The 21,892-nt window shown below is 56.2% G+C and overlaps 1 pseudogene across 1 annotated transcript in view; it reads right to left on the bottom strand.

Moving 5' to 3' along the window:
• Window positions 1-314: 314 nt before the first annotated feature.
• Window positions 315-21,892, bottom strand: part of LOC309585792 (olfactory receptor 14J1-like) — a 41,378-nt pseudogene continuing 19,800 nt past the window's right edge. The window contains exons 3-4 of the transcript in view: window positions 708-781; window positions 315-414 (exon numbers count right to left, since the gene is read on the bottom strand). The product of the transcript in view is annotated as an olfactory receptor 14J1-like (transcript). The remainder of the gene's footprint in view (window positions 415-707; window positions 782-21,892) is intronic.

The following is a 21,892-nucleotide window of genomic DNA, read 5'->3' as shown; positions in this document are numbered from 1 at the left end:
CGGGCAGCTGAAACTGATCGACTTTGGCTGCGGCGCCTTCCTCCAGGACACAGCCTACACTCAGTTTGCAGGTGAGCCCTCCCAGGGGATGCTCCTGGGCATCTCATGGCCCAGCCTGGGTGTGGCACCGGGGCTTCCCCTCATTGTTGCCGGGATGGGATTAATTCTTAAGCCAAGTTGCTTTAGGGTGGGGCTGGGAGGGGGCAGTTCCCAGCCCTGCTGCCAGCCTTCAGCACCCACTCTGCCCTGGGCTGGGGCTGGAGCGGGGGCAGCCAGCCCAACAAAATCTCCCGTGGGAGTAGCAGAGAGGGGGGTCAGACCCCGTGCACCGGCCGGTTTGGTGTGCAGGTGAGGAAGGGCCTGGACTGTTCTGCTGCCCTGGTTTGCCTTGGCTTCTTGATGTTTCTTGGGGCACTGGAGGCAGGGAGGAGAGTGGGGTTTCGCCACCACTGGGTGGGTTTTTCATTTGCATGTCATGGTTGGGCCTCCCCAGGGCTTCCACTGCCCTTTTCCAACACCAGTGGCCTCTTTTCCAACCGCAAGTTTGTACACAAGTCACAGGTGCTGGCAGGAGGGCAGCGGGTCACCCCATGTGCCACTGGTGCAGCCCCTGCGTGCCCAGGGATGCTGGGGCGAGGCTCTGGGAGCAGCAGCATCCCCTGATGGACTCGGTCTGTGTTCCACAGGAACCCTGTTGTACAGCCCACCCGAGTGGATCCACCACCAACGCTACCACGGCGAGGCAGCGACGATCTGGTCCCTGGGCCTCCTGCTGTACCACCTGGTGGTGGGGAAGCACCCGTTCAGGAGGGGCCAGGAGATCATCTGGGGGCGGATCCTGTTCCCACGACGGCTCTCTCCAGGTGGCTACCTCATCTCTGCGGCACGGGGGGAATAGCAGTGCTGGGAGACAGCAGCGGGCTCAGGAGCATCCCGCTCTGGCAGCTCTGAGCAGGTGGCACATGTCCTGCTCTCCTGCTGCCCTCCAAAGCACAGAATGCATGGGCAAGTTTAGGCACAGCTCTGGGCACAGCCAGCATGGCCTGGGCACGGGAACGGGGGGCAAAGCGGGCGGGATCCTTCTGCAGCTGACTGGTGGTTTCTGCTTTCTGTGCCCAGAGTGCCAGGATGTTCTGAAGAGGTGCTTGTCCATGCAGCCCTTGGCCAGGCCGTCCTTGGAAGAGCTCTTCCGTGACCCTTGGCTGCAGGGTGTTCATGTGCCCTAGAGGATGGCAGAGCCCCACGGGCACAGTGTGATCCAGGGGCCTGGCAGGGAACAGCCCCACCCATCTCTTGGCAATCAGTGGCAAAGCAAAGCAGACTCTTTTGTCCTGCCTGTAGCTCTGAGCAGGGAGCATCAGAAGGGAACACGCAGCTCTTGGGCTGCAGCTGAGCTGGAGGCCTGCTCTGGCAAGCCCTGGTGGCCACCATCCCCCCTGGTTTTGCTTGTCTGGTTCACTGATGGCTGGGGCCCTGGGCAGAACGCTGAGAGCCTGGTGTGGCCCCAGGGAAGGAGAAGGAGCCCCTGGAGAAGCTGTAGCAGGTGGGGCTGCTGCTGCTGGAGCCACCAAGGCCGAGCTCAAGGCCGACAACCTCTTCCTGGAGCTGGCCAGTGGCAGCTGAAGATGATGGCCTTTGATTGTGGCACCTTCTCCAAAGACACGCTCCACGGCCAGTGTGCAGGTGAGTCCAGAGCCAGGGGGATGCTGCCAGAGCTGGGCATGGCACGGCCTGGCCGGGCACCAAAGGTTCCCCCTTTGCTGGGGCGGCTGCAGGGAATTCTTCAGTGGCTGCCAAGCTGCTTTTGGGCTCTGGGCAGCTGCTGAGGAGGTGGCTGTGCCATGGCTGGCTGCAGGCTGGGCACATGTCCTGCCCTGCTGCTCTGCTCCCAAAGGCAGCAATGCTGGGCAGCTTTGGGCCCAGCTCTGAGCACGGCCAGCACGGCCTGGGCACTGCGGGCGGCTGGGACAAGGGGACAGGAGGCTTCAGCTGACGGGCGGGTTCTGCTTTCTCTCCTCACAGCCGGGCTCTGCCGATGCTGAGGCTGCTCCGGGCTCTGCCAGGGCTCTGCTGGGGCTCAGCCCCGGGCACGGCTGGGCCCGCTCTCCCCTCACAGGGCTCTGACAGCTTTGCATCAGACGAGCCCCTTGCGAGCACAGCGACGGAGCTTTCTGCTTTTGCAGGTGAGTGAGACTCTGGTGCAGGCCAAGAGATTGCAGTCAGGGACACACATCCCACTGGCAAGAACCCAAACTCTGCACAGTCCCAGCTGAACGCCTGGATCTGCACAGGGTGTTCTGTCTGTCCCACTCTTCCTTCCTTTTGGGCTGGAATTGTGCCATTGCACTTTCTTCCTCCTCTGGAAGTGCCACGAGTGGGCCCAACCTGGCGAGTGGGCCGTGTTCCTGAGGCAGTGCAGTCTGGAGCTGATGGATGAAGAATCGCCCTTCTCCACGACCAAAGCAGAGCAAAAAGCCCTGAGTGGGACTTGGTGTCTTTAAGAACCCCCTGACAATTTCCAAGGGAATGTGCAGCTCATTGCAGGGTGAGAAGGAAGGGCATCTTCTCCATGAGTTGGGGTGGGACAGAGTTTAGATTGCCAGTCCTGCTCGGAGCTGGCAGGGCACAAGCAATTTCCTATTGCTTCAACCACAATTTAAAATAACAGTGTTGGAAACAAAGCCCAAAATCTTTAACAAAGGACTGCTGAGGTCAGTAAGATGGATCAATGCCCTCAGCATATTTACAAATACCTGAGTTGTCTTTTTGAAAAGATCAGTTACCTCTTAATCTAGAGTTACAAAAGACTTTTCACTCCACATTTGGGTTTTGGTTTTATGTTTCATAATATTTTCTGGGTTTTTTCTTTTTTGTTTTTCTAATTATTTAAACAGAAAACATATCCTGAATGATGGAGCAGCACTGCTGAACATGGGGACATGCAGAGGGAGCAGAAGCAGCTGCCTTTGTCCCCCTGCAGCTCCAAGGCCCAATCTCTGAGCAGACAGGGCTGGCAGAGACTCGCAGGCTCCCTGTTTGCTGTGCTGCCCCACTTGTGAGCGGCCCAGCTCTGCGTGAGGCACAGGGAGAACAAGGGGCAGCTCCCTGCCAGCCCCGCAGCCCAGGCACCCCTCGGGCCCCGGGGCTCGGGGCACTGTCAGCACCCGCTGCTCCAGCGCCCGCTCCTGCTGGCACTGACAGCAACACCCAAACTGTGCCTGATCCCGAGGGAGCAGCAGCAGGGCCTGGATCTGATCCCTGGCTCTGGGGCAGGGCTGGACAAATGACCCCCACAGCAGCAGCAGCAGCAGCAAATGGAGCTGACTTTCAGCACAGCCCCTGCCGCTGTTCCCTCCCGTTGGCAGCGGTGTCACAGCAGCCTGGGGCACCTGGGAGCCCTCAGTGCCAGCAGGGACTGCAGATGGCAGCCCTGGGCTCCTGGAGGGTGTGCAAGGAGCAGAGGTGGGCACTCCCTGTCCATGTGGAGCTTGCAGATGGAAAAGGCTGCTGTGAGCAGGCAGCTCCGAGGGCAGAGAAAGGAGGGTCTCGAGCACTGGATCTGTGCCAGTGCCACAGCCCTGGGCAGCAGCCACCGAGCCCCGGGGGCACAGAGGGCACAGCAAGAGGGACAAAAGCAGCCAAGGGCAGAGACTGGGAAGGGCGAGAGCTGGGAGCAGGAACAGCTGCTCCATTACACTCTTGGAGAAAGCTCTTGGCTGTTTCAAAGCGCTGAAAGGCGTGAAGGGCACAGAGGAGGCCACAGCAAACAATGCTCCTGTTTTCACAGCCTCCCCTCTCCGTGTGCCAGAAGGAATTGGATGAACTGTATTCTTCTCTCCGAGTCATCTCGTTCAGCATGAGCAGCTCAGCACCAGGAGCTGAAGGAGCTGAAGCCTTAGGCCACAAGAGCTGAGCAAGAGGAGACTTTTGACCAAAGTAATGCTGGTGCCATGGACCTGGCTGAATGCAGCAGACAGAATCCTGGAATGACAGAATCCTTCCTGTTGGAAAAGACCTCTGAGCTCATCGAGTCCAACCATTAACCCAGCACTGTCAAGCCCAGCACTAAACCACATCCCTGAAGTGCCAAGGCCTGGACAAGAGGCCCTGAGCCAAAGGTGACCTCTGGATGAACCTTCCAACCAAAGGTTATCTTTGTATCTGCTCATTACCGAGATATGCATGATCATTAGCGTTGTGATTGATGTATCCTCTCATTAGTGAAACATGTATTGACCTTTCTGTGTTTAGACACCAGACAAGGCCATGAAATCCCACATCTGGCCTTGTTTGGGGCTGTATGGTCAAAGGCAGCTGCCTTGGCTCCTCCTTGAGCCCTGGCCAGGCTTAGGAGGAAGCCAAGAGGAGGATGAAAGCAGATGTTCCCGCACTAGAAGTGCTGTCAGTTTGTTTCTCCAGCACTGTCAAAGCTGGGCCCTCTCCCAGCGGGGTTGGAGCCTCAGCTGTGGCTGGAGGCAGCTGCAGGAATTCCCAGTGTCCGCGAGTGGCTCTCCAGTCCTTGGCTGGGACAGCTTCCCCCAGCTGATGGGTGGCTCTGGGTGCTGGTAAAGTCTGAGGGGAACTGGGGCTGCATTTTGGTTAATCACTGCAGGCAATCTTTGGCAGGGATGATTGGGGGCATTGCTGAGCTGCTCCTGCTCTGATTCTTTGCTGCTTTGAGCTGTAGCAAATGACACAGTTCCTTCAGTTGGTGTCTGTGTCTTTGGTGCTGGCCCTGCCCACTGGTACAACAAAACTGGTGTAGTCTGGCCGGATCGCACCAAAATGTCACTTTTTAAATGTAAATGTAAGGAATCAGTCCTGTCCGAAATCCCAGATGGGAAGAGCTTCCCTGGAGTTCGCTGGCTCTGGAGTGGGCTGCGGTCGGAGCACCGTGCGAGCAGTGGGGCAGTTGGTTAAAAGGAGCTGAAGCGCTGGATGTCTTAAAATGCATCCAAAAATTGGATATGGAAAAAGGAAAAGAGCTTGTGGGTTTGGGAAGAGGAGGATGGATTTTGTTAACAGCGTATTGGAAGCAGCACCAACAGAAGGAACAATTGTTGTTGGAATGCTCCCACATGGAGCAATAGAAGAAGTTTTTAATCTTGAGCTCAAATGTCTTTGTGCAAGTGAACTAATAATAATATCCTAGTTGATATATATATAAAAGAATATTTATATTGTATATAAATAATAATGTGAAATAGTGCTGACAATACGAATTCTTTAGATGTAACACTATTATTATTATATAATACTACTATATAATTAGATGTAACACTAAATACCCTCCAGAAAATGGTTGGCCAGGACCCAAAGGTTACTGGTAAACTCTGTGAGATTGCATACAATGAATAAAGGAGGAAGGGATGGAATTGGCTGTTTTTATAGGGTTTGCTGATACTGTGATCTGGAATGCTTTGTCTGTTCCTGTGAAAAAGAGAGTGATGAAGACTGCTGGGTTTTTCATATCCCAGGCTATGCACAAGCTGCAGGATTGGTTGAGCAGATGAAGGGGTTGTTAAAAGAGCAGCTGAAAAAATGCGGAGATGGGAACCCGTCCTGATGGAGAACCCATCTCCCAGATGTGCTCCATAGCCTTAACAATGGGCCCGCTGGGGAAATGGAAACCCCTGGGTGTGCCCGGCTGCACCCAGTCTGCAAATCCACCCATGGACAGGGAGACTTGGACTTCCTGGGAAATCGTTCTGGGTGCGATGGGCCCTGACAGGGCCACCCCAGAGGCTGCAGGGCTGGGCCTTCCTGCATTAGGATTAATTGGGATAAATCAGGAGCAAGGGAGAGTTATCAATGCAGGAATAGGAATTCAGATTCCTCCGGGACACTTTGGTTTGATAACTGCTTGCTGGAGCTTGGCCTTGCAAAGTGTTCATGTCATGGGAGGAGGAATTGATGCAGATTATCAAGGAGAAATCAAAGGAATTCTGGTAAACAATAGTGAACAAGATTGGATTATTTAACTCCATGACAGGCCGGCACAATTACTGATACTGCAGGTTTATAAACAATTGTGAAAAAAGGAGATCCACCTCAAATGACCACTGTTGGTGGAGAGAAAGGGTTTGGATCCAGCAGTCCTAATAATGGAGCCCGAGTGTGGGTCCAGAGGCCCAATGGCCCTCCCGAGGCAGCTGAAGGAACAGCTCCGGGGAAAGACAGCACTGTTTGAACCCTGGAACCCGGGCAGGAACGATGGGAATGTGTCCCTGCAGCCAAGTGTTCTGTGTGAGAACAAGGAGATGTTACAGGATATTGTTTCACAGATCCTGCCAGACCCAATCTCCCTGTTTGCCCCCATGGCCCCTCTGGAAAATGCTCTGATCCACGGGGCTCCATGTGAAGGCTGATGTGACTCTGAGTGACTTCCACACGGATTCCAGCCAGGAGCCTGGGTGCCCCTCAGGGACTGGGACCCGGCACCTCTCCAGCCGAAGGGGAAAGGACCCCACCAAGCCTTGTTACCCCCGACACGGCGGTAAAGCTGAACAGCAAAGGACCTTGGGGGCATTATTCTGGAATTAAAAAGGTGCCAGCTCCATGGACAATGGAATTATTGTTCCTAACCCCAATGAGACTGAGGAAAAAGAGTGATGCCTCCCTTTAGGGTGCTTCAGCAACAACTGCAAGGAAGAGTTATATGTTAAGAGAACATTTTCCACCCAAAGAGTGCCTTGGATTTCAGAAAGCCAAAGATTCTGGTTCACCCTGTGCCCCACATGCGCTGCCTCGTCCTGTGGAGTTCACATTAACGAGCTGAATCGATTATTAGAAGAAGCAGCAAATGATACTGTTAAAATATCCAACAGCACATCCTGTGAGCTCCAACAAACACGAACGGGGGCTCTGCAGACCCGCATGGCCTTGGATTATCTGCCTGCTGGCCAAGGAGGAGCCTGGGCTATTCTAGGACAGGAATGCTGCACTGTTATCAGTGATGGGTTTGAAGTCCAACAGTCAGGAATCACCTTGATGGGAAGAGCAGTGGAAGAGTGGCAGAAAGAAGAAAATTCTCCTTGCTGGGATTGGCTTTGGGGCTGCCAAACTGGAGGCTGCTGCGAAATGCATTTGTGGCAGTCACTGTAATCACTGCAGTGTGAGCACTTGGTGTGTTATGATTCCATGTTAGAGCTGTTGTGACACTTTGTGCTGGGAAATGGAGCACTGAGACTTGTCTAAAAAGAGACACAGTCTCACGAAAAAGGGGGATTTGATAAAGAACAGAGAATAGCAACTAATGAGGCATGTTTTAAAAGGAATGTGAATTATAGCTCTGAGTGATGACCTTGAGCAGCACTTAATTGGAGAACAAGAGGTGATGCCTTTATGCCTGATACCTAAATCTAAGACTCCATTATTAGAAGAATTGTTATGAAGGTTGCAGTTCATGTCTAGGTCAAAGCACTGATTGAAATTCCAAGGCCTGAACACCAGGCCCTGAGTGAGGCCTGAACAACAGGCCCTGGGCCACAGCTGACCTCCTGATGAACATTCCAACCAAATGTTATATTTGTATCCCACTCATTAACTCATTAACAAAGTACTTTTAACAATATGTTCTATGTAACCAGGCATTGGTGAAACACAGATTTACCTTTCTGTATTTAGAAACCGGACAAGGCCACATCTGGCCTTGTCTGGGGCTGTATGGTCAAAGGCAGCTGCCTTGGCTCCTCCTTGAGCCCTGGCCAGGCTTAGGAGGAAGCCAAGAGGAGGATGAAAGCAGATGTTCCCGCACTAGAAGTGCTGTCAGTTTGTTTCTCCAGCACTGTCAAAGCTGGGCCCTCTCCCAGCGGGGTTGGAGCCTCAGCTGTGGCTGGAGGCAGCTGCAGGAATTCCCAGTGTCCGCGAGTGGCTCTCCAGTCCTTGGCTGGGACAGCTTCCCCCAGCTGATGGGTGGCTCTGGGTGCTGGTAAAGTCTGAGGGGAACTGGGGCTGCATCTTGGTTAATCACTGCAGGCAATCTTTGGCAGGGATGACTGGGGGCATTTCTGAGCTGCTCCTGCTGTGATTCTTTGCTAATGATTATGTGCTTTGCTGAGCTTATGCTTTTGTGACTTTTTGCAGATTTGCATTTTATAAATGGCACAACCCCTTCAGTTGGTGTCTGTGTCTTTGGTGCTGACCCTGCCCACCAGCAAAACAGGGCCCCATCCTGCCTGAGTGTTACCTGGGAAGAGAAAACCCCTCACTCCAAATGTCCCCCCTTCCTCCTTGTTCCCCCCACTTTATACACTGGCCATGATGTCCTGTGGTCTGGGATATGCCTGGGGTCAGTTGGGGTCAGCTGTCCTGGCTGTGACCCCTGCCAAGCTGCCCCGCACCCCCAGCCCCTCGCCAGCGTGGCCGGACGAGGGGCAGGAAAGGCCTTGGCTCTGTGCAAGCTGAGCAAGAACAAAACCATCTCAGTGGGAGCAACACTGTGCTCAGCACAGAGCCAAACACAGCCCCAGAGAAAGGCCTGGCAAGGAAATTCCCTGTGGCCCAGCCCACAGCAGCACCCCATGGCCACCCAGCATCACCACGGCTCCACGGGTTCCTTTCCATGGCCCCGGCCCTGGCCACGGGACCTTGGGCTGGTGGCCACGGCAGCCGCCTGTGGCCCAGGGCTGCGTGCCCGTGTCCATGGCAGCAGTGCCCGGCCACGGGCCCTGAGTGCAGGTGACCGTGCCAATGCCCATGGCAGCGGGGCCAAGCGTTGGTGTCCGTGGCACCAAAGTGAGGAACGGGTCCCTGTGGCCGCTGCCGTGGCACCTGAGGGCATCAGCGAGTGTCACTGCAATTGTAGCTGGCACCAGCCCGGCACCGCTCTGTCCTGAGGGCTGCCATGGCAGCCGAGGGCAGCCACAGCTCTGCGGGCAAGTGGCCACGGAGCCTGACTGCAGCAATGGGGCCTGGGGGGGTTTCCAAGGGCACTGGAACTGCTGAGGGTTGCCATGGCATCCAACCCCCTGGGATGTCACACAGCCACCCTGGGATGTCACACAGCCACCCTGGGATGTCACAACCCATTCTGTGATGTCACAACCACTCAGTGATGTCATAGTCCACTCTATGATGTCAGACTTCTGCTCTGTGATATCACAGCCATGTCTGTGCTGTCACAGCTCACTCTGTGAGGTCACATAGCTCACTATGCGATGTCATTGCCACTCTGTGATGTCACACACCACCTGTGATGTCACAGGCCTTTCTGTGACATCACACAGCTGACTCCATGATGTCATACAGCCACTCTGTGATGTCACAGCCTGTTCTGGGATGGCCCAGCCCTCTCTGTGATGTCACACCAATACCCTGTGATGTCACAGCTCACTCTGTGATGTCACACAGCCCCTTCCTGACATCACAGCTGCTCTGTGGGTCTGTGACACAGGCACAGAGGTGTTACCAAAACTTCAGTGAAACAAAACCTCCTCAGCACCAGCGCAGCACGAAGCAGCAGCATTCTTTATTGGGCCGGATGCACGAGGGGAGAGCCCCTCCCAAAGCCGTGGGTGCCGAGTTCAGGAATGTTCCTGTTTGCAGACTGTGCTTCACAGACACATTCCCAGATTGTCCCACCAGAAACACACACACAATCATCATTGCCCCAAAATCATTGCAGATTTCCCCCACCCCTTTGCACATCCCTTCTTCTGCCCTGGGGGTCTCCTTGGGGGTCCCTGGTGGTCGCTGACCCCAAAGCCAGCCCTGACTGCCCGGTGAACTGGTGAAAGTTGGCACACCTGGGCTGCTTGCTGCCCACAGAATCAGCCTTGGGCGGGTCCATGGCCAGTGGCTTTTGGAGAAGAAGCATTGTATGAACCCACCAGGTGCAAACGGTTTTTCATCTGGCAAATTTCCCCCCCTTGGAGGGCTGTGAAGCTTCTCTTCCCTTCAAGCTTTCAGAAGCCTCACTCTGCTCCTTTACTCACACCCCACGAGTTTCTCAGCTGCTTTCACAACCATGTTCTTTACACAGCTCAAAGCAAGTGTCATAAGCACAAGTAGTGCTGTGATCCCAGTTAGACTTTGCAAAAGTGAGGCCAACCATCAGTCAGGGAAAATCCAAGTCCTCTAAATATTTTATCCAAACAGTTACTGTCTAACCCTCCCCTTAATTCCCTGCTGGATGCAGCAACCAATTTTATCCTCTCTACCTGATCATCCAACCCAGCATCACATTTGGAATGTGCACACAACAAGTGTTGCTGTTTCAGTTCAAGAATCCACACACTCCCTGTCCATGTAGCAGCAATAGGGCTAAAGCCAATCTGCTCTGGAAGGTCATTTTAGCTGGGGCTGGCAATTGTTCCTTTATTTCAGCAAACCCCAAAGGAGCTGCATTCACTGAAGTTCCCATTTGCAGAGCCCAATGGTGTGGGGCTGGTCTGTTCCTAAAGGCAGATCTTTGCGGAGCAGGGATGGATTCTAAAATCCATCCCGCTGGAGTTCCCGCACTGGGATGTTTCCCAGTTCCATCCCCTTTAACCTTTCCCCACAGTCGGGTTCCCAGTGGTGACTCCTTGCACGAGGGACGGAACGTTCATACCCCCAGTGTCCGTGGTGCTCCTGATTCTCCCAGGGGCAAACGTGTGCTCCAAATTCCATCCCTTCCCACCCATCCTGGGGCTCCTAAGGATCTGACCGTGTCCTGCTGACACTCTGTGCCTCTCCAAGGCTCCTTGTTTGTTGGCTCAGCCCAGGTGTCCCTGAGAAAGGCAGAATCATTTCTACAAACACAGCCCAGCCTCAGAGCCTGGGCCACAGCCAGGAGCCGCTGGACCTCAGCATTCCAAACAGCTCAAGTGTCTGTCCCAGGGCAATCCCACTTTTCCTTGGTCCTGGGATCCTTTGGCCTTGACCTTGTTAAATCAGGATATTTTATACCCACCTCTAAGGGGTCCTGTGGGAGGCCTGGGCTCCCTGCCCAGCCCAGACACCCCTGAACTGGCTGGAAACATTCCCAGTGTCCTGTCTGAGGGCCATTCCATACTGCTGGAATTTGACAGCCCCAGGGGGTATCAGTGCAATCTGTCAGCTGATCAATATTTCCTGAGGTAATTTCCAGATCTGTTTTGGAAATGTTACAATTCTCAGCACTATTGTTCTGAGGTGTCCATGGTAAGGAATATTCTCCTTCCATCCCTGTCCAGCCCACACGTGTTCCCAGATTTTTGTCAAATTGCTGACTGAAGCTCCCCATGGAACTGGATTTTCTGCAGAGGTTGGTGTTGGCACACAAGCTGTTACAGGGGTTACATTCTGTCATCTGCCAACATCTCGCACTGACTTTGAAAACCACATTTCCCTTCCCAGAAGTTGGGAACATCATTTCGATTATTATTATAAATACACAATTATTGATCATCTCCATCTAGATCCAATAAATAGTATCCCCTTAGAAAATCATATTCAATACCTAAAACAATAGGATTTATGTAAAACCCCAAACCCCACGGTGTCAGTCAGTCTTGTTTCTGCTGTGTTTAATGTGTGCTCGCTGGTTTTACCCACATGTGATGAACCCCAAGTTGGATTCCTTCTACCTTGAGTGCAGGGTAGGTTACCAGGAGGACTTGAGATGGTCCCTTCCACTTTGGCTGGATTGTTCCAAAATTCCAGGTTCTGGTGCACACCGCATCTCCTGGTTGGAAAGGATGCACAGGCGAGTCCAGCCCCAATGATCTGTTGAGAACCATGCACCTTTTAAGGCTTACAAGAGTTAGTCCCAGTGCTATTAAATATTCATTTCGGTAAAGCTTCTGAGACTTCCCTTGGCTTGTTGGTGCCACATGGGAAAGCTTCTGGCCATCCAGAAAAAGGATCCACCAATGCCAAAATGTGCCAGTGCCCCTTCTGCCTGGGCACTTCTGCAAAATCAGTTGGCCAAAATCACCTGGTGATTCCCATTTAACCAGCCCTGCAGGCAGCCTTCTTCCTTCAAAACCAATCCCATCTTTCTCAACAACTGATCTATCATTTTTTGCCATTTTGGTGCTTACTAGATGCCTTTGTAAACTGGCCACCAGATTCTCCATTTCCTCCTGTGTTTGCTGATGTTTTAGTTCCGTTCTACATTAATTGTGGAGCTACAATTACCTGCCCACACGGGGTTACCAATCACCTGCTGGGATTTTCCGTAGCTGCTGCTCCTGCTGGGGCTGACTGCCTGTCCTGATCACTGGAATCTGGTTGTTGTTGCAGAACATTCCAGTTTTTGCTAGGTATTAGTGCAAGGAGAGCTTTTGCAGCCCCCTCTTGAGCTGTTTGGTCAGCCAATGGATTCCCTGGATTACCTGGGGAGTCTCCAAACCCATGGGCTTTACAAGGGCAGCAGGGCCACTTCTTTTGGCTTTGGCACACTCTGCAGTAGGGGACTGATTTCTTTTTGTACTCACTGGAGACCTCTGTGCCCTTTCCTTCCATGTGGCTCCCTGGGCGTGTATTATTGCAAACCCAGAGTTCAAATCAGTCCATATGGTCACCCTTTGTCCTTCAGGGATTTCTAGGCAAGGTCATTCATTCTGCTTTTTGTGCTGCTCTGTTCAAAGCTAAAGCCTGGCCTTCTAGGACCTGGCTCGAGGTTGCCACTGCACACCCAGCTGCCCGTTTCCCATCCGCACCACGCTGCTCCCACCAGGGTGCAGGGCCAGTGCTGGCTCCTGCATGGGATTGCTCTCGAGGTCACAGAGTCTGCCAGAACACACTTGTTCCATGCATCCCAGGCAGTCATGGCACAAAGACTCCAAGCCTTCTCTTAGAAGGGACTTGAACACTTCCCTGTTCCCACCTTGGGGACCTTGAACCAAACCCTGCAAAGCTTTTGCTGCACCTTACAGGCAGGTCAACAGTTTACACCAGGAAAGGAAAAGGAAAAGGGAAAAGAAAAGGAAAAGGAAAAGGAAAAGGTGCCTTGATCTGAGCAGGGCTCTTTCTCTGATTTCCTTTGGAGCAGGGATCAAAGGCTCTCCCCAGAATCCTTCCGTGCTGCCTGCAGGTGCTGCCATCCCTCAGATGTGTTGGAATTCCAGAGGATGAGGCCACGGGGTGTCCCAATGGTGCCTTGGTTCCATGGCCCCGCAGTGTAACCATGGTGTCCTTGGTTCTGCAGTGGCACAATGGACCCTTCATTCCATGAGGCCCCACAGTGTGGCAATGGTCCCTTGAGTCCAGGAGGCCCCACAAGGTCCCAATGGTGCCTTGGTTCCATGGCCCTGCACTCTCACAATGCTCTCCTTGGCTGCACAAGGTCCCGCAGTGGCACAAGGGTCTCCTTGGTGCAGAGACCAGGGCAGAAGGGTTCCACAAGGCCCCACAGTGTCACAAGGATCTCTTTGGATCTGCAGTGTCAGAACTGACCCTGGGTTACACGAGATCCTCCTGTGTCCCAAGGGCTCGTTGGTTCCACAGGGCCTGATTCTCTGACACTTCAAAGATGGTGTTGGACAGTTTCTATTTTCCCGCAGTTTGGTGGCGAAAGGAGCATGCAGGGCAGAGCACGGAGATGCTGCTGCTGTCTGCCCAGGGGAAAGGGCCCAACAAGGCTGAGGGGCTGGGAGGCTGCTGGAAGGGCCGTGCCCCACATGGTGCAGCTTTCCTGGGAGCGAGGGAGGGAACAGCAGCAGAGACACGCACTGCCCCACAGAGCAGCTGGGCAGGGACACTGGGCATGAGGAGGAGGAAATGTCCCTCCCAGGGCAGCGCTGGGGCAGCAGAAGCACCCAGAGGGAGGATGAGCTCAGGGCATGTGTGTGTGCCCAAGGCACAGAGGGTGAGGCTGGGCACAGCTCAGGCCAGGGCTGGCAGTGGCAGGGCAGAGCTGGCGGGGCAGCGAGATGGGAGTGTGCAGCCTGCAGGGACACAGCAGCAGCTGTGGGACAGCGCAGGACAAGCTGTGCTGGACATGGCCAAGGGCCCTGGCAGGGCTGGCAGTGCCCAGGAGAAGCCAAGCCTTGGTGCCCTGGGGCACAGCAGCGTCTGGGCCACCAAGGGCTGGGAGGAGACACCTTGTCCTGAGGCCCTGGGTCCTCTTGGCACAGCCCCAGCAAGGCTGGGCACTGTCAGCCCCTTGTCCTGCCCTCAGCATCCCCCCACATCCCAGTGGCCTCAGGGATCTGCTGGAAGGAGTCCCTGCGGAGCCTTGGTCAGGAATGGCCCTGGGGGCTCCTCAATGCTCCCAGGGACTGCAGGGTTTTCAAAGGACTTTGGCTTTGGCTTTTGCCTGGGAGCCTCTGAGAGCTTTGTGCAATCCTGGCCCCCAATTCTCTGCTCTAATGAGTCCCTGGAGATTCTTTGTCAGTAACAATACTCAGTGGGGCTCATTAATGCTTTCAGATACTCCAGGGTAGTTAAAGTACCTCTTTTTGACACTGACTCTCTGAAAGGTTTGTGAAGTCACAGTCTCCAATTATCTCCTTCAATCAGTCCCTTGAGAGCCTTGGTCATTAACAACAGTTCATTAGTGCTTCAAGGTACTTCTGGTTTTTCTAAGGTACTTTCCTTTTCCCACACTTGAGTCTCTGAGAGGTTTGTGCAGTCATGGTCTCCAGTCATCTGCTTTAATCAGTCCCTTGAGAGCTTTGTACTGACACACATGTATTGGCAGCCACTGAAGGATTGGCTGCAGCCGCCCCAGCAAAGGGGGAACCTTTGGTGCCCGGCCAGGCCGTGCCATGCCCAGCTCTGGCAGCATCCCCCTGGCTCTGGACTCACCTGCACACTGGCCATGGAGCGTGTCTTTGGAGAAGGTGCCACAATCAAAGGCCATCATCTTCAGCTGCCGCTGGCCAGCTCCAGGAAGAGGTTGTCGGCCTTGAGCTCGGCCTTGGTGGCTCCAGCAGCAGCAGCCCCACCTGCTACAGCTTCTCCAGGGGCTCCTTCTCCTTCCCTGGGGCCACACCAGGCTCTCAGCGTTCTGCCCAGGGCCCCAGCAGACAATCAATGAACCAGACAAGCAAAACCAGGGGGGATGGTGGCCACCAGGGCTTGCCAGAGCAGGCCTCCAGCTCAGCTGCAGCCCAAGAGCTGCGTGTTCCCTTCTGATGCTCCCTGCTCAGAGCTACAGGCAGGACAAAAGAGTCTGCTTTGCTTTGCCACTGATTGCCAAGAGATGGGTGGGGCTGTTCCCTGCCAGGCCCCTGGATCACACTGTGCCCGTGGCTCTCTGCCATCCTCTAGGGCACATGAACACCCTGCAGCCAAGGGTCACGGAAGAGCTCTTCCAAGGACGGCCTGGCCAAGGGCTGCATGGACAAGCACCTCTTCAGAACATCCTGGCACTCTGGGCACAGAAAGCAGAAACCACCAGTCAGCTGCAGAAGGATCCCGCCCGCTTTGCCCCCCGTTCCCGTGCCCAGGCCATGCTGGCTGTGACCAGAGCTGTGCCTAAACTTGCCCATGCATTCTGTGCTTTGGAGGGCAGCAGGAGAGCAGGACATGTGCAACTTGCTCAGAGCTGCCAGAGCGGGATGCTCCTGAGCCCGCTGCTGGCTCCCAGCACTGCTATTCCCCCCGTGCCGCAGAGATGAGGGATCCACACAAAAGGAACCACACCAGGAGCCCACTCTTTCATTGCCTGCCAGAAATGGGGCTCATTTTGCTCTGCATTCCTTTCCTAGCAGGTGTTATCTATTAAAAATAAGAGAAGAAAGAAAAGAACCATAAAAAGTATGAGATGAAAACAAAACCCAAATGTGGAGTGAAAAGTCTTCTGCAACTTTGGATTCAGAGAGAATTGATATTTTTCAAAAGACAAATCAGTTATTTACCTTTGTTTTTGTTTCATTCAGTGCTTACATTGTTTCCTTCCTTCCTTCCTTCCTTCCTTCCTTCCTTCCTTCCTTCCTTCCTTCCTTCCTTCCTTCCTTCCTTCCTTCCTTCCTTCCTTCCTTCCTTCCTTCCTTCCTTCCTTCCTTCCTTCCTTCCTTCCTTCCTTCCTTCCTTCCTCCCTTCCCTCACAAGCCAATTCTCGCCCCATTGAAGGGGTGCAAAGCAGCAGGACCCCCTCCCAACTGGGGTCCCCTCACCCTCCCAAAATGTGGGGACTTCACCTCAGCCCCTCAAATTGCAGGGGGTTTACGGCACCTTCCCCAAATTCACTGCAACCTCCCAGAAGCCACTTAGAGGCCCCAAAATTGTAAAAAAGCAGGAGCCTCCCCAAAAGCAGCTCCTGCTTTCCCTCCCTGAAATGCCCCACTGCAAGTGCCAAAACCACCCCATTCCTCCCAAATTTCATCCCACCTCAATGATGCCACCCCCACCCATCCCATCCCATCCCATCCCATCCCATCCCATCCCATCCCATCCCATCCCACCCCATCCCATCCCATCCCACCCCATCCCATCCCACCCCACCCCTCCTGGACACCAATTCCCCTTCTGTGCTTCCTGACTCCCCACAGCCGGGCCTTGGGGCTGACGGATCGAGCCATTTGGGGCTGCCATCGACACACTGGGGCTGGCTTTGAGTTGATTGCAGGCACCCGCTCAATCCCTCCATCCCAAATGGGAGCTTGGAACCTCTCCTCAGGCCTTGCTGTTCTTATGAGCTCACCTCAAGTCCTAAAAGGAGCCCATTCAGAACCTCTCAACATTGCCAGAAACAGCAGCATCCCTCCCAAAATGGGCTCCCTGGCTCCCTGACAATAGGTCCCCCTTCCAAGGAACAGAGCCCCCCTCTCAGAACCTCTCCCGAAGCATTGGGGGGACCCCAAAATTGCCTCAGGAATGGGACATACCCTGACATCCCTTCAGGAATGTGGGATACCCCAGAACCCACTGAGGAACGGGGTCCCCGGGGCCTCATCATGCGCAGCCTTCAGCTGTCTCAGGCAGAGCCCATCCCGCCCTCAGCAGCCCCAGCCCAGCCCAGCCCAGCCCTCCTGGGCAGGAAGCCCCAATGGCCGAGCCGGCCTGGGACACTTGCAGGGATGCGGGGGCAGCCGCAGCTTCTGGGGCCAGCCTGGGCCAGGCCCTGAGCGCCCTGCCAGGGAACCATTGCTGCCCCACATCCCATCTCAGCCTGCCCTCGGGCAGCGGGAAGCCGTTCCCTGGGGCCCGGCCCCGCAGGCCCTTGGCAAGAGTCTCTCTCAGCCAGCAATTGCTGCTCCTCCCTGCTGCGGGGCCCAAGCTGCAAGTTGATTTTCTGCCGCTGGCCCCGGCCCAGCCCCGAGCCAGGGCCAGGACCTTGCCCTGGAGCTCTGCGGGCGCTGCCTTTGTGCGGCCGCAGCGCAGCGGCCGCAGCTCGGAGCTGCCCTTTGTGTCCCCGCCGGCAGCTGCCAGAGCTGGCGGGGCTGGGCCAGGGCCGGGCCAGCCCCGGCCTTCCCGGCTCTGGGACACAGCGGCGGCAGCCCCAGCCTTCCAGCCCTGCACACGCTCCCACACGAGCCTCCAGAGCCGCGGCCACGCAACGCAACTGACCGGCCGCTGACCCCCCAGCCTGGCCTGATGGCCATTCCTCTGCCCACACCTCGGCCAAGCTCCCCTTGGCCACCTCCTGAGCCACAGTGCCACACACAAGTGGCACATACAGCTACAGAGCTCTGCCCACAGCTGGCAGGGAACGTTCATTCAACAGAAAAACCACCAAGAAAAAGAGAACTGCCCCCAGCAGAGCTGTTCCCTCCTGCAGTAGTTACACCTGCACACCCACAGCGCCTGAGACTGCAAGCAATGAGCATTCCCTGGGCACATGTGCAGCCCAAGCAGCTCGAGGACAGCCTTGCAGCAGGACTGCTCTCAGCTGAGCCAAAAAGGCCCCTCTGGCAGCTGCAGGGCCATTGCAAAGGGCAAGGGCCAGAGCCTGGGCCCACGGCGGAGGAAAGGGCTCTCAATTCCCCTGCCCTGGCACCTCAACCCTGTTCCCAGGCTGCTTCCCACACAGGATTCCTCTGCAGGACTGCGGAAAGCTGAGAGGCAGCTCTGGCTTCTCCACTTCTCCTGTGCTAAAGCTGCCTGGCAGAAGAAATGGAGGGACAGCTCTGGTGGCACAATCCCTCCCGGCCCAGGGCCCAGCGCTGGGAAGGTCTTTCCGTGCCGAGGCTTTGCTGCGGCCAAGGAAAGCTCCTGGCTCAGGGTCACCTTTCCTGCTGGGCCAGAGCCCCCGAGTGGCCCAGCAGCAGCAGAGAATTCCAGCACAGCCCCGGCACGGGCAGGGCGGCCCTGGGCGGGCTGCGGGAGCCGGCAGTGCCTGAGCTCAGAGCAGCTGAGCCCGGGGGCTCTTGGCCAAGGCCAAGGCCCAGCGAGCATTTCTCAGCTCGCAGGGCGGCCTGGAAAGGTGCTGGGGGGGATCATTCACCCCCCAGGGGGTCCCAGTGGCTCCCAGGATTTCCATCTCCGTGCTCCCAGCGCTGCTCCCAGCCCTGATCCCTGGGGATGGCAATGTCCCGCTCCCTTCCCGGGGCAGGCTCACACCTGAGCCAGGTGTGCAGGGCAGGACCTTGCCCTGAGCCCAAGCCCTGTCCCCCCTGCAGGATCTGCTTCCCATCGGCCTCTTCCTCCTGCGGCCCCAAGCCCAGCTCGGTGCTGAACGAAGGGCGCTGGGCCGGGGTCATCCCCCGGCGGGGGCTGCGCACCCCCTCTGCCCCCTCCCCAAATTCCCTCCCGGGGCAGCAGGGGCTGGCTCAGGAGCCCTGTGGGCAGGGAAGAGGGGGTGACACCGGGATGGGGGAGGTCACACACGCTCTGAGGGGACACACACAGCCCCTGGGGACCCCCCCTCACCTTCTCGTGCAGTGCCAGGAGGGTGAACCCCAACATGGAGCCCCCGACCCATGGCAGCATCTTGGGGGTGGGGTCTGGTGGCAGCTTTGGGGGTCTGCGGGAGAGAGCACAACTGCCCTAAAACCCCCTCCCAGCCCCACAGCCATTCCCAGACCCCTCAAATCACCCCACAGCTCCTGGCCAGGAACCCCCCAACCACTCCCTGCATCATAAATGACCCCAAGAACCACAAAATTCTCTCCAAGCCACACAGCCCAGCCAAGATCACCAAAACTCTCTCAGAGACCACCCCAAAAGGCCCCTCCAAGCACCACCAATGCCCTCAAGAGACACAAAAGCCCATCCCAGTCCCCCAAGGAGCCCCCAGACCCCCTCCCACCCCCCATGGCACTGACCAGGACAGGCTGGGGCACAGGAACATCCACAGCCCAGAGCAGCTTGGGCACTTCAGCAGCGATTTGGGCACTTTGGAGGTCACACCCCAAAGGGGGAGACCCAGGCCAGGGACTGGGACAGACAACCGGAATTCCTGGAGAACAGATGGGCTCAGGTGAACATGTTCTGTCAGCACAACTACGAGACTGTGGCCCCAATCTGCCCAGCTTCAGACCCCACAACACTCAGATCCTCCCGAATATTCCCCTGAACAGCAAAGTCACCCCCAAATTCCGGTAAAATGGTGCCGCTTTAGATCTCTTTGTTTAATTTCTTTATTTTTACCCCAATTTTGGTTGTTTCAGTAGGATTAACACAGAAGTTACTTAGGCTGCAGAAGATCTCCAAGATCATCCAGGGTTGCTTGATACCACCAGAAAAAACAATTGGACAGAGTAGATGAAAATTTAGGGTGTAAAGGTCAAAAATCAGCTCTTCCCAATGAATCTCCAATGTTGATCTGAGTCCCAATGGATGTTCCTGCCCCTGCATTCACCCAGGTGCCTACAGGGATCCAGGAGAACGTGGAGAGCACCAGCCAGGGCTCTTCCCAACCTGGATCACAGGGAATGTGGGTCACCAGGGCTCTGCCAAACGTGGCTCCTCTGATGGGAGATGGAGTTGGAGCAGAGGACAAAGCTCTTGCCACAGTCGGGGCACTCGCAGGGCTTCCCTTAGCGGTGCCTCTGTTGGTGTTGGGTCAAGGTAGAGCTCTGTGAGAAGCTCTTCCCACACTCAGGACACTCGTAGGGCCTCTCCCCGGTGTGGATGCGCCGGTGGGTGATGAGGGTGGAGTTTTGCTTGAATCCCTTCCTGCAGTCGGGGCAGCAGAAGGGTCTGTCATCTGTGTGAATCCGCTGGTGCTGGAGGAGATTGGAGCTGGTGTGAAACCTCTTCCCACACTGGGGACACTCGTGGGGCCTCTCCCCGGTGTGGATGCGCTGGTGGGTGATGAGGTGGGAGTTTCGCTTGAAGCCCTTCCTGCAGTCGGGGCAGCGGAAGGGCCTCTCATCCGTGTGAATCCGCTGGTGCTGGAGGAGATTGGAGCTGGTCTGAAACCTCTTCCCACACTCGGGACACTCATGGGGCCTCTCCCCGGTGTGGATGCGCCGGTGCTTGATGAGGTCAGAGTTGTACCTGAAGCCCTTCCTGCATTCGGGGCAGCGGAAGGGCCTCTCATCCATGTGAATCCGCTGGTGCTGGAGGAGATTGGAGCTGGTCTGAAACCTCTTCCCACACTCCCCACACTCGTAGGGCCTCTCCCCTGTGTGGATGTGCTGGTGGACGATCAGGTGGCAGCTCCACCTGAAGCTCTTCCCACATTCCCCACACTTGTGGGGCTTCTCCCCATTGTGAAGCTGCTCATGAACCACCAGCTCTGACCTCTGGCTGCATCTCCGGCCGCCTTCCCTGCACAGGGTGGGTCTTTCCTCCTCAGAGCACCCTGGGCTGCATTTGCAGCCCCTCCTCCTGCGGGATCTCCGGGGCTTTTCCTCCCCGTTGGATTCCTGCGCTGCGGAGCTGCTCAAAACGGCCTCTTCTACCAGGTTCTGCCACGGGGATTTGTCCTCCCTGGGCTCCATGCTCAGCTCCTTGTCTGGGGAGGAAGGACAAGGATGAGCACTTTGACTTTACAGGTCCTTCTGCCAAGTCCATCTCTAGAAATCACTGGGCACTGTGTGTCCAACCAAAAATCTGCTCTGAAAAAGCATCTCAGGAGTTCCCCCTCTCTGGCCTCTCTGTTTTGGGGTTCTGGGGCTCCCGCCTGTCCTGGCTGCTGGCGGTCCCTCTTTTATTTGAGTCCCCCTCTCTACTTGGTCCCCGCTCTCCCCAGGCTGCTGGGAGTCCCAGGAATCCAAAAGCTCCCCCCTTTGGTCTCCCCACTTAGGGATGCTGGGGGTTATGGGGTCCCCAGGTCCCTTCTCCCCTTATTCTCTGCTTCGGGGTGCAGGGGGTCCAAGGAGTCCCCCCTGCCCCTCTCCAGGCTGTTGAGGGTCCCGCGAATGGCAGCGCTCCCCCCTCTCTGGGCTCCCCACTTTGGGGCCCTGGGGGTCACAGGGGTTCGCTCCTCCAGACTGCCGGGGCTCCCCTGCTCCCGGTACTGCCCCTCTCTGCTCGTCCCACTCTGGGGCTCCCGAGGTTCCCCCTCCGGCTCTCCCAAGGGGTCCCGCAGCCCCCTGGCTCCGGGCTGGAGGTGGCCGTGCCTGACCCACCAGCATGGGGTGGACCTGACATCCCACCACCCCCCACTGAGGCTCTGCCAGCAGCCAGCACAGGGACCCCCCAAAAACAACGCCTGGGGACCCCCCAGTATCCCCTCAAGGGGCACCTACAGCTCAGCTCTGGACTCCTGCAAGATCCAAACATCCCCCCCACAAACACCGGCCCAGGGACTCCCCAGGATATTTGGGCCAAGCTCCCCCTCCCCATCACCTGTGGGATGGGGGGGTCGATGCTCCTTGGGGTGAGGGGCCTGCAAATTCTGGGACCGCTGGACCCACGAGCTCCCTCCTCTTCCTCCACCTTCTTCTCGTCTTCCTTCATCTGTCCTCCTCCTTCTCCCTAATCCCACCTCCTGCTCCTCCTCTCTCCATCCTTTCTCCTGCTTCTTCCCCCCTTCTTGTCTTCCATCCCTCCTCCCCTGTTCCCCAAGCCCCTCACATCCCACGGGAGGAATGGGAATGGAGCCAGGACAGGTCGGGATGGGCAGTGCAGGGCTCTGGGCTGCTCCCAC

The sequence above is a fragment of the Coloeus monedula genome (assembly GCF_965178545.1).
Source record: "Coloeus monedula genome assembly, contig: HAP1_SCAFFOLD_348, whole genome shotgun sequence".
Lineage (NCBI taxonomy): Eukaryota > Metazoa > Chordata > Aves > Passeriformes > Corvidae > Coloeus > Coloeus monedula.
Note: the sequence above shows the minus strand (reverse complement) of the source record. Positions and strands in the feature narration are given on the sequence as shown.